The following is a 17,956-nucleotide window of genomic DNA, read 5'->3' as shown; positions in this document are numbered from 1 at the left end:
CAAAAGTGAACTAATTCTAATTGAGGAAAATCAGAAAGTGTTTCACAGAGGGAATATTTGGAGGGTTTGAGAGACAAACTACGCTTGTGTTGTTGCAGGGGGTAAGTCACATTTCAAGCAGATCAACAGTTCACCTAAAGCATAACATAATGACATTGCATTGCAGGCTTAGGTGACTGACAAGTAGTCCCATATGGCTGGCTCTTAACAGGAGTATTGGGATATGATGCAAGACTCATGTTAAATACCGATGAGAATACAGTGGTAGAAGGGAAGACATTAATGGCATAGAAGAAAGGCAGGAGAATTGTTGTTCTTGAGGAGGCTGGAAGGGATGAGATTTAGAACACACATATAAATTGGTCTCAGATAAGATCACTACCAGTTCACTGTAATTGCAACAGGAAAGACAAAGTGTGTGAGTGGAGTCTTGAAGGCAGATAAAGGTGGTGATGTAGGCTTGCATACATTGTTTTCATTGCTTCAATTTTTTTTAGTTAAGTGGAAGGATGGCCAGAGGAAGTCAGAAGTTGCTCTTGATTACTCCTTTTACATTTTTCCAGTCCTTTCACAGGTTTTCAGTTTATTCATTTCTAAGTTTCATTGTCCATTCACTGGGAGCTAGTTCTGCAGGCTGATTTCAGCAACTGATTCATCATCAGGTCTGTTTGGGAAGATTTGCTTGGCCATTCTGGAGAGGCTAGGCTATGCCGTGGAATCAAAATCTCAGAGGCTTAAACCAACACAGTTTATTTCTCATTCTTGTCACACAACCATCGTGTGTTATCAAGGGACCTCTGCTCCTTGTGGTCAGTGAGGTGCCCAGACAGAAGCACTAACTTTTCCCATGCTTCCATAGTTGAAGACTAGTAAAAAACAACACGTCTTGTCATCAAGCAGGGACTCTGAAAACTTCTGCCTAGAAGTAATACGTATCACTTCTGTTTATATTTTGTTAGCCATAGTTAAGTCAGTCATTGCCCTGCCTGATTTCAACAGGTTGGGCAAGTATAATTTTCTCACCAGATGAGAAAGCCAAATATTTGACAAATAGTAACATAGTTGTCACAATCGGTATCGTAATGGTTAATTTTAGGTGTCAACTTGACTGGGTTGAGGGATATCTATATGGCCAGTAAAATATTATTTCTGGGCATGTCTGTCAGGATGTTTCCAGGAGGGATGGCATTTGAATGAGTGTTCTAAGTAAGGAAGAACCACCCTTAGGGAAAGTGGGCAGGTGCCGTCCAATTGGTTGAGAGCCTGGATGAAACAAAAAAGTAAGAAGAAAGATGAATTCATCTCTCTTCTGGAGCTGGGATACACATCTTGCCCTGTCCTTGGACATCAGAACTCCAGATTCTTTAGCCTTTAGGCTCCAGAACTTATACCATTGGCACTCTTCATTTCTCAGGCCTTCTTTCTCGGACTGAGATTTATACAATTGGCTTCCAAGTTCTCAGGCCTTTAGACTTGAACTGAGCTATGCCATCGGCTTCCCTGGTTCTCGAGCTTATAGACGGCATATCATGGGACTTCTCAGCCTCCATAATCACAGGAGCCAAGTCCCATTATAAATGCCCTCTCTATCTATCTATCTATCTATCTATCTATCTATCTATCTATCTATCTATCTATCTATCTACCTATCTATCTATCATCTATCTATCTCCATTCATCTATCTTATTGTTTGTTTCTCTTGAGAACCCTGAGTAATACAGGTATCCTCCAGCAATTAAAGTGAGGTAGAAACCGTATGTCTCCTTCTCCAGAACCTCGCTACCAGGTGGCTTAATACAACAAAAGCAAGTTCTCAACCAAATCCTGCCATTTATTAGCAAGCAGGCCCGCAAACTGTCAAAGGACTTTTCCTTATAAATTTGGGAAATTCCCATTATCTGGATTCAGATACTCTGACAAGCAAGTGCCTGTAATAAAAATCTCACTCCAGTACAGGTGCTACAATGTTACAATGTGTCCACTTGAGAAACAGTCAACTCTATTGCTAGAGAAGGCTATTAAGGGAGGCCACTGGAACCATGAAGATCTATACCACAAGTACTGCTCTGAAGGTATTTGGCAGCTGTTCTACTTGAATACTTCAACTTCATTTTCATGCAAGGATGGTGAAACACATATCATCTTAGTCAAAGACATGTCTTTCCCCTCCCTTATGTTTCTCCAGAAAAAATTATTTTTTAAGAGCCCATTGGCTAAAAGTAAACTTTCTTCTACAGATTTCTATAAAGATATTTGTGGTCACACTTAGAATGATTCATGATTAGAGTAATTAAAATGCTAAATTCACTTTGGGAGGCCGAGGCCAGGTCAGGAGACTAAGACCATCCTGGCTAACACGGTGAAACCCTGTCTCTTCTAAAAATACAAAAAAATTAGCCAGGCATGGTGGCGGGCACCTGTAGTCCCAGCTACTCTGGAGGCTGAGGCAGGAGAATGGCATGAACCCGGAAGACGGAGCTTGCAGTGAGCAGAGATCGCACCACTGTATCCCAGCCTGGGGGACAGAGTGAGACTCTGTCTCAAAAAAAAAAAAAAAAAATGCTAACTTTACCACCTCCAAGAAGTGCAGTTCACTGAAACACCCCTACATTATCTGACTATATTGAAGTATAAAATACTATATTTAATAGAAAATATAATATTTCACCTTTAAATATTTATATATACATAAGAAAACATCTTCTTTTAGAGCCAAAATAACAGTATCCTAACATAATTAATAATTCCTTAATATACTTAAATACCCAATCCATATTTAATTTTTCCAACTGTCCTAAGAATGTCTTTTGTCTCTATTCTGTGCAAACCAAGATACAAAGCAAATCTCTAGATTGCATCTCTTGTTTATTCCAAGTGGCGATGACACTCTGCCTTGAAAATAATGCATGTTGATTGTTGTATAGAACATTTACAATGTTCCACCTTCCAAATTTCCCTGTGGTGTTATTTGACTTGTATATTTTATCTATTGCTGTGCAACCCAAAACTTGCTATCTTAAAACAACAAACATTTATCATCTCACAATGTCTTTGCTACTGGAATCTAGACACAGCTTAGCTGGGAAAGGTCCTCTTCCAAGTTCATGGTCAGAAGGATTTATTCCTTATGGGTTGTTGGTCTGAGGGGTTGAGGTCATTGATGACTGCGGGTGGGAGATCTCTTTTAGTTGCTTGTCACATAGACTGTTTCATAGGTCAGCTCCCAATATGGCAGGTGGCTTTCATCAGAGTGTGAAAGAGACAGAGCATGCAACAGACAACAAGCAAAATGGAAGCTAGAGTCTTTTTGTAATGTAGTTTTAGAAGTGAACCGGGCGCAGTGCCTCATGCCTGTAATCCCAGCACTCTGGGAGGCCGAGGTGGGTGGATCACCTGAGGTCAGGAGTTTGAGACCAGCCTAGCCAACATGGTGAAAATCCATCTCTACAAAAAATACAAAACTTAGCCGGGCGTGGTGGCACACATTTGTAATCCCAGCTACTCGGGAGGCTGAGGTAGGAGAATTACTTGCACCTGGGAGGCGGAGGTTGCAGTGAGCCGAGATTGCACCACTGCACTCTGGCCTGGGTGACAGAGCAAGACTCAGTCTCAAAAAAAAAAAAAAAAAAAAAAAGAGTGACAGCCCATCACCTTGTTGAATTCTATTAATTAGAAGCAAGTCATTAATTTGGGCTCACACTTAATAGGAGGAAATAAAACAAGATTATGAATATAGGGAACTTGCTTCTACATCCCCTGTAATTTCTTCAAAATGAAAGTTAAATATAGAAATGTACTTAAATTGATGGTAAATATCTTTAATAGAAGGACATGAGAGGCAACATTTTGTACATTGCATTGTATAACACCAAAAATACAAAATCATCCCATTATTACCAAACCTAAAATTGATCCCTGAATAAAGGTAATGGCCACTCAATTGCTCCGTGGTAAAATTATGCTTCTCCCCATTCAACCAGAATGTGATTGGTGGGTATTATTTTGGTATCACATAACTGTTCACTCACAAAATGTTTTAACATTATATGTCAGTGATTGTAAAGTATGTTTTTGTTTTCCAATTCTATTATTCATTCTATAGTACTATCTAGACTTCTGTAAGGCAGACATTTCTCTCTTGACAGAATTATCTTGAAAAACAGCATCTATTAGAGAGGAAGACTGTTCAATTCATTTCCATTAATTACCTCTAAACTTAGTTTTCAGTACTCATAGGTTATTGAAGTCTAACTCCACACCTCCAATCAACTCTGTCCCATTTAAAATTCTCACTGGGTCTCTTTGTAATAACTCTCTGGGAAAAATAATTATGTTTTATCACATCCCTTATTTATCTCATGTTGTTATTGAAATTTCCCTGCATATCTGTATTCCCAGTAACTTTTCTTTTGAAATCCTATAAACCCCAATGCAAGAATGTACTCAGCACATTTAATGCTACCCTTCTGCCAGGGGATTTCCAAACTCTGTCTTAAACATTTCAATTACATCCTTTATTGGATACTGGACTGATTCCCACAAGCTTATAATAGTCTCATCCTAATGTTCAGTTCCAACTTGCTCTATCACCCCTGGTACCATCCCTCTACATCTGGACTGGCCAGCTCATGCTCTTCTCTATGGCCTCAGAAATAATTTAGACAACTGATACTCATTAAAGTATGAACACGAAGGATATAGCATCTCTGCCAAGAAATCATCCACATAAAACTTCAGGATGATCTCTTATAAAAGGGTCCTAAAATTGACAATTTATATGTTTGTAATGATGAGCCCTTATCATTTTGTTTTCTGATGTTTTTGCTGAAATCCTAATTAATGTGATGTGCTCTCTTTACACCAACATAACACTTGAAACAGACTGTGGTATGACAGGCAGGATCAGTGCGTAAGAAAATTATTATGGATTTTCCACACAGTGGTGGCTGTTTATGAATAGGTGTCATGGAAAACAAGAATGGAACTTGATAAGAGACTCGAATTTTCAGGGAGCCTGAGCACCTCAAGTGCCTATTCTGCTGGGTCACACATTATGGGCGTTGTTAAATGTCACTTACAAAATATGTGTTAGATATTAGAGTTAGTCTGATAGTTAGGAAACACAGAGACCTGTAAAGGCTTCATCTTCAACATGATCAATAGAGGAAATTTCCATTTATTTGTGTTATAGGTGCTCAGATTAAATTCCAGTGACCTAGATACTATTAATTAGGTGTGTGTAGCTAAAACATTTCTTCATCTGATTCTGATATTTAAAACTAACAAACATAAACTTTACCTTTTTCATATCCCAGTTAATTTTACCCTTTAAGGAGTCATTTCTGGACCAGCCTTTCTCAAATTTGCATCCCTCACCCGCCACTCTCTAGCACTGAGCACCAGCTGATGTACCATGGAATTCACATGGTTGTATGGGTATTATCTGTCTCTCATACTTACTAGAGTAGAATCTCCATGAGGGCAAGGACTTTAGTCTTCTTTTGTTCCCTGCTTTTTTCTCATACCTTCAAAAGTGCTGGGCACAGCTAACCAAGCAATAATATTTTTGAGATAAATAAAATAATAATCAAATAAATACACATGAGTATATAATTTTATATTGTTATCAAGATGGGGTAGACTTTTAACACATATGCCTCTGAAATCCCTTACTGTCAACACAGGACATTTTTCATTTTATCTTACATTTGCGAAATAAGGCAGTTTCAAAACTGTCCTCAGAGTTGCTGAGTTCCCTTTAGCATTTCTTTTAAATCATTAGGTAATTTTTACTTTTGAGTTGTTAAACAATACTGGCCATTTCTTTTATAACACAAAAGCTTCCTCTTGAGTGTTCAGTGTCTTTTAAAAAATTTACTTTAATTCTTAAATTGACAAATAATAACTGTACATATTCGTGGGGTATGTATTAATGTTTTGACACATATAATATATAGCGATTAAATCAGAGTAATTAGTATATTCATCATCTCAAACATTTATAATTTCTTTGTATAGGGAACATTCAATAAGCCCCTTCCAGCTATTTTATGTCTCGGTGTAGGGCCAGCATTCAGAACAGAACAAACCCAATAATAACAAAATGTATAAAATTTGGTTGCCAAATTAATATAAGAAGCAAAATGGTAATTTCTTCCCAGACTGAAAAGCATTAAACTGTTACACTGATTCATGAGATGAGACCTGTTCTTATAAGGAACTAATTGACAGGGTGTCTCTGACAGCTCCTCATGCACATGGTCTTTGCCCGTTCTCTAACACAGGATTTTGTCCACTAGGCACAAACAAAACTAGCTGCTGTGCTTGGCCATGCACCTGTGTTATCGATGTTGTTTGTGGTTGGTTTTTGATGAAGAGGGAAGAAATTAAGGTAGTGGTATCATTAGCATTGTGCATCTGGGTCACCATATCACATGGGAGGTGTTTATGCATGCAACTTTAACACTTGTTACATAAACAGCCACAGTAAAAGCAACCAGCCTGAATATCCACAAACACTGGAAGGGAGCTGACACAATAATTTTTTGCTTAGACCCATTCATTACAAATTAAGGAGAATTTTCCAAAGGGTCGCACAGTGTGTCAATAAGTGCTATTGATACCACAACCTTTCTCAAAGTCAGTATCCAAGTCATTCCAAAAAGTCAATGCCAATTTTATCTATTTCCTATTAAGATTTGTTTATCCTTGGTTTGTTAATCTTCACCATGTGAAAGTTGTCCTGTTTTAGTTCAACGTATTATTTCTCCTTCTGCCTCCACTACCATCTCAATTTCCTTGGTGATTTTTGTGTGTGTGTGTGTGTGTGTGTGTGTGTGTCAGAGAGAAACAGAGAGAGAGACAGAGGGCGTTTGAGTATTAGCACTTCATTAGAATTAGAAAGTCGAATGCCTCTGGTCTTTCTCTAATGGGTGGCATTTAAGATATATTAATACCTTAAGTAGTCCTCCTACTTTGTTGGGCCAACTAATTTTATTACTACTACTACTACTACTACTACTACTATTTGAGAAGAGTCTTGCTCTGTCATCCAGTCTGGAGTGCACTGGTGTGATCTCAGGTCACTGCAATCTCTGCCTCCCAGGTTCAAGAGATTATCCTGCCTCAGTCTCTTGAGTAGCTGTGACAACATGTGCGCACCACCACACCCGGCTAATTTTTTGTATTTTTAGTAGAGACGGGGTGTCACCATGTTGGTCAGACTGGTCTGTAACTCCTGACCTCAGACAATCCACCTGCCTCGGCCTTCCAAAGTCCTGGGATTACAGGTGTGAGCTACCACGCCCAGCCTAATTTTATAATTAAAAGATAAATTCCTCAATATGTCTCATCTACGGCTTGGAAAATTCAGTTGAGTCATATCAGTTGGAGACAAAAGCATCTTTGAAATTTGTTGGCAATTCTGTCAGCCTTTGTGACCATAACAAATTTTGTTTCTGGACATGCTTTGCTAGTAGTGTTCTTTTGGCTGCTGCTATGGACATAACTACTTGTGGCAGAATAGCGGCATTCCCTTGATGGCCTCTCACTTAAGTCCCTAATACAGGGTTGAAACATCTTGCCTATTTCCGGTGAAATTCAGGACCCAAGTGTTTTCTTAACTTTCCTTAATGGGCCGTTCAACTTTTCCACTATGAGGGTTACTTCATATAACTGTACATGACTCATTGGCTATCCATGCTACTTGCCTATTGGGCATAATTTTTGCCCTGCCTTGAGTTTTCATCTCTGAATTCCAGTGTCAGAGGTTCCATATCTTGCACAAAGTTTTTCACACTCTTGATTTTACTCTGGTCAGTCACAGCTGAGGAAAATATGCAGTTTCCCTCTCTCATTATAACTCCCTGACAGTGAGAAAACAGGTTTTGCTGCTTTTAAAGGTACTGTATAATCCAATGGTTCCCTGAAATCAGTCCTCTGGGAATTTGGTCTTCAGTTTTATTTAAAAATCTGAGTAAATTATCACATGGGACTCTTCACTACTTCATTTAAAGAAAATTTCACATTCACAAATGGAAGTCCTTTTCTTGAAAACTGGAGATAGTGCGTATTTTCTGCCAGAAAGACCAGATATCTCTTTGTTCTCTTCTTGACATGCCTGTGAAAGGGTCTTAGGATAGCATGATCTCCAGTTGTCCCAGGCAATTTTAATTAGATTTTATGCCTCCAGCAATGCACTCTCTCCATTGGTTCTTTTGGAAGTCTCTCTTTCACTGTTTTGATAGATCACACACCCAAATTGGTATTGATGAATCACTTACTGCTTTCTTTAGTTCTTTCTCCAAAACTGTTTTTCTGTTACTTAGAATTATTTCCCATTATTGACCATATAGACAGTCATTATCTAAAACCTGGAAAAGTATGAGCTTCTGAGAAATCTGGTCCCTCTGCTTAATTCAGCCATCCAGATTTCCTGAATATCAAGATATTGTACTGATCGGCCTAGTTCTTGCTTTACTTAGAACTGTCCAGTATTAGGGTTAAAGCATAGGCCTTGCCATTAACCTCCTTACTGTTGTAAGGACACAGCTTCTATAGCCAGAGGTTTTGTGTTCTCTATATAAACTTTTTAAATAGCAGAGGTCCTAGCAGTTCGATAGCAGTGTCTTAGTATAATGTACACATTTGCACAATTTGGCCCCTTCATGAAGGTACCAATTCTATTTCAATGGATTGAGACAAACTGAACAACCTCTTTAAACAATCCAGGGTGTGAACAACCCTCTATTGCTGTTGGAAGTTCTATTTATATGATTGTAGGTACATGTTCTATTAGGCCTCAGTTTCAGGATGTCATCAATAGGGCTACATAAATGTCCTGGAAGATCATGATGAGCCCCACAACTTATCTACACAATTTGATTGTTGCTATAACCTTGATTATCCAGGAAAAGGTACATTGTATTTTTCTGCAAAGTGAGAGCAAATTATCTCTTATCAGTATTCAGGTGAAAAACATAATAGAGTTAGAATTCTGCTTCTAGAATAGCAGATTATGCAATTTGGCCAAACTTTTTACTGAGATTAAGTAGAAAATCTATAAATAAATAAAAATGAAATTAAAATATATGAATATATAATATAGATATGTGAAAGTACACATATATATGAAGTCTTAGATTATATCTATAAAGTTTTATATTAAATACCTTCAATCAAAAATAACTAGACATATGAGGAAATGCAAACAGAAGACAAAGTAAGCAAAAAATGTATGCAGAAACACTAACAAAAGCGATAGTAGTGTTTCAGTTATGAACTTTATATTACTTTTTATGCTGAATATTTAAATTCCTAATTTGTATCATTCTTCTGTATAAATAATATTTTCAAAGTAACAATATTATTTTTACTTCCACTGTGATTACTAAAGAAATTTTAAGCTTTCTTTTTGGCTCTTTTTTCCTTAAAATATGTCCTACCTTGTATATGCAATCTTTTCATAAAGTCACTTACAATAGTTTCTCTCTCTCTCTGCCACTCCTAGTATGAGACTTATAAAGACAATTCTTCAAAAACACTCTGAATGGACTGGCAGTTATTGTGAAGCTTTCTAGAAAGTCTGCAGAAACAATTCAATCACTCAGCAGAGAACTCAGTCTTTTTGCAAATAAAAAGACAAAATTCTGGGTTAACAAATATTGAGGGAAATAAAAATAATTGGCCATAGTTTGTATGACATATAGTCTCATATAAAACACAATCAAGGGTATCATATGGGGCTTCTATTACAAGATGAGATTTGTGTATGATCAGTTTCCCATTATTATTATTTCAGAAATAATCACTTTAAAAGTCCAAGTATCTTATATGGAAAATATATCTGCTTAGTTCAAATAATGCCGGGTGCTGACATTTTCAGTAGTCTCAATCCCAGAAAACTAGTTAATTTTTGAAAGATAAAATAATAAATGTGTATTAAATTTACCTTCCTTGATTCAATAAGCCACAGCAGTTAAAACCAACCTCATGACTCTCAAAAACCTTCAAAAATTTTCCAGTGCTAAAACAGCAAGATTCTAAATGATGCACAAGTCAGTTTGTGATATTTCAAAAATTACAATAAACTGTATCTGTTCATGGAAAGAATCTTCTATTTCTGATTGAACAATCTACTCTTGACACAATTAGGTTCATGTTTTACATCGCATTTAAGTTTTAGAAAAAGATGTTTTCTTCTATTTGAGTTTTATTTATTTTATAACTATATAAAATGTTTACATTGTACTGTTTGGCCAAATCCTTTCCTTACTTAGAGCTTTTCTATTTTATGGTTAAAAGCATGATCCAGCTGGGCATGGTGACTCAGACTGTAAATCCCAGCACTTTGGGAGGCCAAGGTGGGAAGATCGCTTGAGCCCAGGAGTTTGAGACCAGCCTGGACAACATAGAGAGACTTCATCTCTGCAAAAAAACAATTAGCTGGGCATGGTAGTACATGCCTGTAGTCCCAACTGTTTTGCAAAGAAATGGCATTATTGTATATGCCCACCAGCAATGATAGTTCCACTTGTTCTATATCCCTGACAACATTTGGTGTTGCTAGTCTTTTTAATTTTGGCCATGCAAGTTTGTGTGTAATGGTATTTTACAGCAGCTTAAACTTATATTTCTCTGATAAATAATGATATACAAAATCTCATGTGCTTGTTGAAGAATCTTACATGCCCTTCTATTAAGAGTTTACTCATATATTTTGCTCATTTTTAACATGCTTGAAAGAATTTAAAGTTGCTTTAGGGTAAATCTTAAAATCAGGTGAAGTCTTTCAATTTTGTAGGTATTTCAAAAATTGTTTTTGCTAATCTAAATTTTGTATTTCCACACAAAATTTAGAAAGAGTTTGTTAATTTCTACCAAAAAATTCTACTAGGATTTTATTGATTTTTAGGTTAATTTGAGAAAAATTGACAGCCATATTTAGTCTTCCAATTCATACATATGGTAAATATTTTCATTTAAATCTTCTTTAATGTCCCACAGCAAAGTTTTGTAGCTTGCAGTGTACATGCTTTGCATATATTTTATTAAACTTATCCATAAGTATTTATCTATTCCTTTTTATGTTTTAAGAGGTTTTTATTTCTGTTTATAAGCCACAAGGTGTTAGTCACATGCTTTGAAGAAACATTTCCACCACTTTCCCTTTAGCCTCCTGTACAATCATCTGGGTAATCAATTTATTTTTCTCCTAATTCAAAAAGTAGGTTTTCCCCCCCAAACTATCCATTCCAGTTACACATTCAAAGTTATGGTTATACCATTTCAAATACTCTAATTGGCTTCCTATCTTTTTCCAATTTAACTTTAGTTTTTACTATATAAATATTACTGTTTTACCAAAATATCTGATTCTACTTTTTCTACTCTTTTAAACAACTTTAAAGAACTGTACATTTAGCAGAAAAGTCATCCCATGGGTCTCAGTACCACTTAATGCTATTTTTAACTCTTGACAATTTGAATGTCAGTGAATCTTTACGCAATTGTATGGGCGATATTCTGGATTATGCATGACTAGTTTGGAGCACCTCAGTTCTCTGAGTAAAATTCATTGAATTGCTAGGTTCTGGGAGCCTCCACTGTGCCCTGTGGTACCCTGTGCCAATGTTGGCTCTGTTTCTCTGACTTAGTATGGCTGGTAGGGGTTAGTAAGTTTATGTAATAACTGCTATCTTCTGAGGCATCCTGTTTGAGCAATTTTCTCCTGAAATCTAGGATAACTTTCACTCCTTCCTATTATTTTTCAGGACCTCATTTTCTGCTAATTCTTCTTAACTCTCTCTCTCAGTCAGTGTATTGCCTTATTTTGTTGCTGTTGTTGTTGTTGTTGTTGTTGTTGTTGAATGGCTAAGGGTAATCAAATCTTTCCAAGAATTCTAATGGCATGGCTACTCTTACAATGTAGGTGGTTTCTGTACTCCCTAATATGTTAACTCTCATCTCTATGTGAAGTGCTTCTAGAAGCAATGTAAACGTAATTTCCTTCATCAGAAATGATTTACCAGGGATTCTGCCACTACTCAAGTTTTAAGAAAATTTTCTGCCTCTTGATAAGTCCCTCCCATCCTGGCTTTCTTCTTTTAACCTTTATTTGACTTCTACAATATTTTTTCCAACCCTTTCCCTTTACACATGGTTTTAGCTATGGGTAAGTCTTTTTGGCCTGCAAGCAAGTATGTACTTCAGTAGTGAAGGCTTCTCCTTCTTTAGTTAGCTCTGTAAGTACATTGTCTCATTGTTGATGAGTCTAATTAGTGTTATAATTTATTATCGTTTTTTATCTCTATTCTGAGAAATGAGCTCTTCTCTTTCCTTTCTTGCTCTCATCTCTTCCTTTCTTTGCTTTTCTTCTTTTGTTTTCTTTTTGCTCCTAACTGTATTCTTTCCGTGAAGTTTGTACCTGTAGTCTGGTGCAAGTCTTTTCTTCCTCACTCTGCAGTTTCACCTCTCTGTATCATGTGGCATCTCCTGACTAATTTCTGTATTTTCCATAAGCAGCATTCTTTTGGATGGTTGACACTATTAAAATCCCTACGTAATGAATCAACTGGTTGGGTCTTAAAAGGATATCATCCTTCTAGCTTCTTATCACCTCGGTATTTAGAGAGCTATTTTCTCTTCTTAACTATTTTCCCCCTTTCTATATATGAAAACCCAGCTCTACTCTTTTTCTATCCTTTTGTCTCACATTTTAAACAAAGATGTACCTTCAGCAGCCAAGGTAATCAATATCCCCTAAATGTCAGACCAACTTGCTACTTGCCACTTTTCTTTTAACGTGTCTACAATTTAGTATGACAGAATCATTTTTTAATATCCATTGAATAATCGTTCTTCCTTTAAGTAACACATAAATTTAGACAGAGATATGGTGGATATGGTGACAAGACCACAGGGCCTCTGTGAGGCTCATTGTGTATTCCTTCTCCCCAGAGCCTCAGATTTAAATAGTCTGGAGGATGCCTAACCATTACTATGTTTTAAAGTCCCATAGTGTTTTTAGCCATAAGTCTGGATGGAGGAACTTCGTAACCGCAGAGCTCCGTAGATGGTAAGTCTGCTGTTGACTAGAACATCTCTCTGCTAGGAGCACAGCAATGTTTCCAGCCAAGCACCAAAACAAACATACCTTATTTCTAATGACTCCCATACTGATAAACAAACCCCTCAGTGTGGAGCTTGATAACAATATTTAAAGAGTTTAATTGACCTCCATAGCATGTTTTTGTTTTAGTTTGCTTTGGGTCCTCAAATACGAGTGGCCTTAAGGCACAGTTTAAGCTTTACAATATGTGTATTCACTACACTGTTTACTCTCAAGTATTTTTAAAGTAAATGACTACCCAAGTGACATAACAAGATTAAAATGATGAGAAACAGCACTCCCCCATCTTGGAGAAAATCAAAGAGGTTCCCTAAGATACTTGAATAATTGTTTATTCTTCATGTGTAATGATTAAAAAATGGGTACTTCAACGTTTAGTCCCTACCAAAATCTGTTGCTTCTGTATCTTTCATAAACGATAGTGCTGCCCAGTTGGTTAAACATAACTTTTGTCAAGGCTGTCCTTTTCAAGTATCTTTATCTCTGCTTTCATATTAATGCAGTGTTTTTAAACATCTGCACCAGTGTCTTTTCTTAAAATACTTTTCTATAATCGAATTTAAAACACACACATCAGAGATTTATAGTTTTCAAAAGCCTTTACTGAGAGGTCATTTCAGGTGATAAAAGTTTTAAGAAAAAAAACCACAGGTATCAGAAATAATGTATTACTTCATACAAAATGTCATTTAGAATGATGGCCTCTGCCCTTTATCCAAGGCAATACATTAAAAAAGGTAAGTTTTAACTTCCAGAATAAGTTTTTAAAATAGCTTAATATTTTATACTTCTGATTCAAGTATGTAGGAACACTTAAATTATACCTAATAGCAGAAAACCAGGACAATTCTTTAAAAGAATAAAATGCTTTCAAAAGTATTATAATTGTACATAAATTGCAAAGATTCTTTTAACGCCAACCCTCCATGCCCCACGGAAACCACTGACTTAGCTCTCTCACTGATTATAAGATATTTTAAGGGGAAAAAAAGCCAAGCAATTGAAATTCTGAGGTCTGAATATGCGATGGATAAATGCAAGACACATATGTTGGTATCCATACCCACCAGGTAGAGACTACCAGAAATCCACCTGTATTATACAAACCTGGTTTTATTGCTTATAATAAGAGAGACCATATAACATTGGGAACCATGAGGGTATATTCTTAAAAAGATATTAGTAGGGATTAGTTATAAACATTTAGCTTTGGGTAGATGGCTTTGGCAGGGTCAGTCATGATGGTTCAAGAAAGAAGTGCTTTACTGTGGATTGGGTCATACCTAGATGTATAACAGGATATGTGTTAGGCTGAATAATTTCCCCTCCCCAAAGATATCTAGGTATTATTCCCTTGTTCCTGTGGGTGTTACCATATTTTTCTAAAAGGAGGTCTTTGCAGATGTGATTAAGTTAAGGATCTTGAGATGGAGAGATTATCCTTAATTATCTAGGTGAGGCCTTAATGTGATCATGAGTGTTATGAGGGTAGAGGGACATTTGACTGCAGACATAAAACGAGAAGGCCGGCTGGGCATGGTGGCTTATGCCTGCAATTCCCCCACTTTAGGAGGCCGAGGCAGGCGGATTACCTGAGGTCAGGAGTTTGAAACCAGCGTGGCCAACATGGTGAAACCCTGTCTCTAATAAAAATACCAAAAATTTAGCCGAGCATGGTGGTTCATGACTGTAGTCCCAGCTGCTTGGGAGGCTGAGGCAGGAGAATCCCTTGAACCCCAGAAGCAGAGGTTACAGTGAGCTGAGATCATGCCACTGCACTCCAGTCTGGGCAACAGGAGCGAGACTCAGTCCAAAAAAAAAAGGAGAAGGCCATGTGAATACAGAAACAGAGACTGGTGTGATTGAATACAGAGGCAGAGACTGGAAGCCACAAGAATATGGCCAGAGCCAGCAGAAGTCATAAGAGAGAAGGAAGAATTCTTCGCTAGAGCCTTTGGAGGCAAGTTTGCTGATCCCTTGATTTCAGACTTCTGAGCTTGAGAAGTGTGAGCAAATAAATTTACATTGTTTGAAGCGACCAGCTTGTGGTAATTTCTTACAGCAGCCATAGGAAACTAGTGCAAGTACCTTGAAAATTTATATATCCAGGAGGAAAGAGGAAGGAAGCAGAACTAAAGCTGTCCTTGGAAAGGAAACAGAAGTGACAAGTGTTAGTTGGGGGAAGGGACGTTTGGACATTTTTGTGTTCTGCATAGTTCTGCATACTGTTCATGTTTTGTCTGTGCTCAGACATAATTATGGAGGGGTATGTTTTTTGTCTCACTCCATCATGGTCTCAGAATGACCTTGTCTGATATGTATTCAATAAAATTGTTTATATTCAACAGGAGAACATTAAGGTCTAACTCTTTGTTCCAGGCCAGTTCCCAGCTGACAGTTCTTAAGACTATACTTTTTTTCTTACTAATTTGATGAGTGATATTTGTCCTGCTATTTAGCTCTTCTGAACATCACCATTCACTTTAATCATTCATTCATCTCATTGAGGTTGAAAAGAGGGAAACAAATAGGTAAATATATAACATGCCAATAGAAGATAAGTACTTTAGAGAAAATTAAGTCAGAAAGAGGCAAGAACGTGTTGGAAAGATTGCTATTTAAAATAAGGGAGTAAGACAAGGACTCACTGACAAGGTAATATTAGAGAAGGAACCTGAAATAATAGTGGAAGGAAGCCAAGGGAAAGCACTGCAAGTAGAGGGAACAGTGATGCATCAGAAGATGCATGGCACCTTCCAGCAAGGAGACTGGAGTGGCAACAGTAAGGAAGACAGTAATGGGAGACAAAAATCAGTGAGGACACTGGTTGCTGGGGAGGGGTGTTTGGAGGCCTCTAATAGAGAAAAAAGTCACTGGGGTGGGATGGAACAGAAGAGTGACATAATCTAATTCACCTCTGAAAAGATCACTCTTCTTTCTCTAGAGGAAGAGAGATAATGTAGAAGAAATAATAGAATATCACCAGTTTATAGCCCTTAATAAAAATAACTGATTCATCATTGATTCATCATTTCAAAACTTCTAGGTGAAAGGCTGATGGGAAATTGGCTAAGTGTGTGATGTCAAAGCCTCATTACTTCCTGATGAAGTTGGGGCTAATTCAATTTTACAATGGATGAATCTGGCCACCATCAGTTTAACCTGGGAGTGAAAACAGCACAGCTAACAGTGGGAAAGTGGGACGTGGGGTGCCCACTGATAGGAAGTATAAGGTTTTTGTATCAGTTTGAACCCTGAGAGTGTGCCAACAGACAACATGAGGTGGTGTGGAGCAACATGCTGTTTTAATAAGCGCCTGGGTGCCCTCAGGCTGAGGCCTAAAATGGCATCAGCACCAAGTGAGGAGGAGGCAAAGGTTTTATAGTCTCCTGTAAACAGGAAGTGTCCTAGTCTGACATAACTGCTACGTTCTTGACTTTCAGGGGTACGTGTCATCCGGCCGGCTCTTTTCCTGCTTCTGCTGTTTTGCTAGCGCAGGCTGCTGATGCAAGTGGCCTTGCACCTTGGGCTGGGCCTGAGAAGGGAGAAGTTACTCATCCACTTACGCTTTCAGGCCCCAGGGAGAATCTTACAGGAAGGAATATGATGTATTAATATAAAACATACTTCTGAGATGTTCTTGCTCAAAATGTTCAGCCAGAATTCAAGTAAACTTAGAAACTTGACTTCCAGTTTGTAGGAAATCTGGAGGTACAATGTCAACGACACCACAAAGAAACAATTAGACAAATTCAAAAGGTGGAACATGTTATAAGGCAACCAGTCTGATCATTTCAATAGGGTAATGGCATTTATAAAAAGATGCTCTAGGTTAAAAAGGAACGTGAGACGTTAAAGGCGTAAAGGATCCTTTAAAAGCCCGAAGCTTCAAGCCCTAACTGTAGATATTCTGATTCAGTAACAATCAAATGAGTTGCTGAAAGAGAGTGCCTTTGGTCTCCTCTTTGAAATACACTGGAAGGTATATCTAAATTGGAACTCACGCTCTGGCTATTTCTCACAGAAACTCTTGGGTCCATACAAGGGGCGGAAGGCCTGCGGGTCATGAGCTCTGTATTTCTCATAATCTTCCATTCCAGCTTCCCATCAGAACCGCCTGTGGGATTTTCAAATACAATGTCTGGACCTCTCTCAAGACCATTTAAATTGGAGCCTCTGGGAAGAACAAATGGGCACTGCTATTTCTTTTAAAAAAAGAAAAAACTTCTTTACTGATTCTAACTGTGGCTGGATTTGAAAACCAACTAAAGTTTCTTCAAAATTTTAGGCTATGCAGTGCATATTCTAATGATAAGAAGCTAACCTGAATTTTAATGGGAATTCATAGAATTATACCAGTTATACCATTCCAACAAATATGACTTATGTTCTAAACTGTTGTGTTTGATTTTTAAAGAAAAAAAACAAGACTTTTTTAAAAGCTGTGATTAGAATAATCAGGGAATTTAAAAAGAGGGTAAAAATTAAACTTTACATGTCTGCTGATGTAGAACTAACTAGTACCTACAGTATTTCATCTTTTCACAAAAGGAGATTGTGTAGGTTGCCCCAACCCCTGCAGAGCCTTGGCCTTGACAGATTTGCTTTATAGTGGGGACAGTACAAAGCCAACAACACTGTTTTGTCCTTTCCCAGGATTAATTACAATTTAAAGGAATAGCATGTATAGAAAGAAAAACTTGATTTATGGTGACAACTATAGGATATAGGATAATGGGTAGGAAAGTTATTAAAAACTAAGACACTGAGGGGGAAAATCTGAGCTATGAGTGTCAATTTGGGCCTAGTGGTAGGATGAGGAACCT

This window comes from Papio anubis, chromosome 7, assembly GCF_008728515.1.
Source record: "Papio anubis isolate 15944 chromosome 7, Panubis1.0, whole genome shotgun sequence".
Taxonomy (NCBI): Eukaryota; Metazoa; Chordata; class Mammalia; order Primates; family Cercopithecidae; genus Papio; species Papio anubis.
This window is presented reverse-complemented; position numbering follows the sequence as displayed.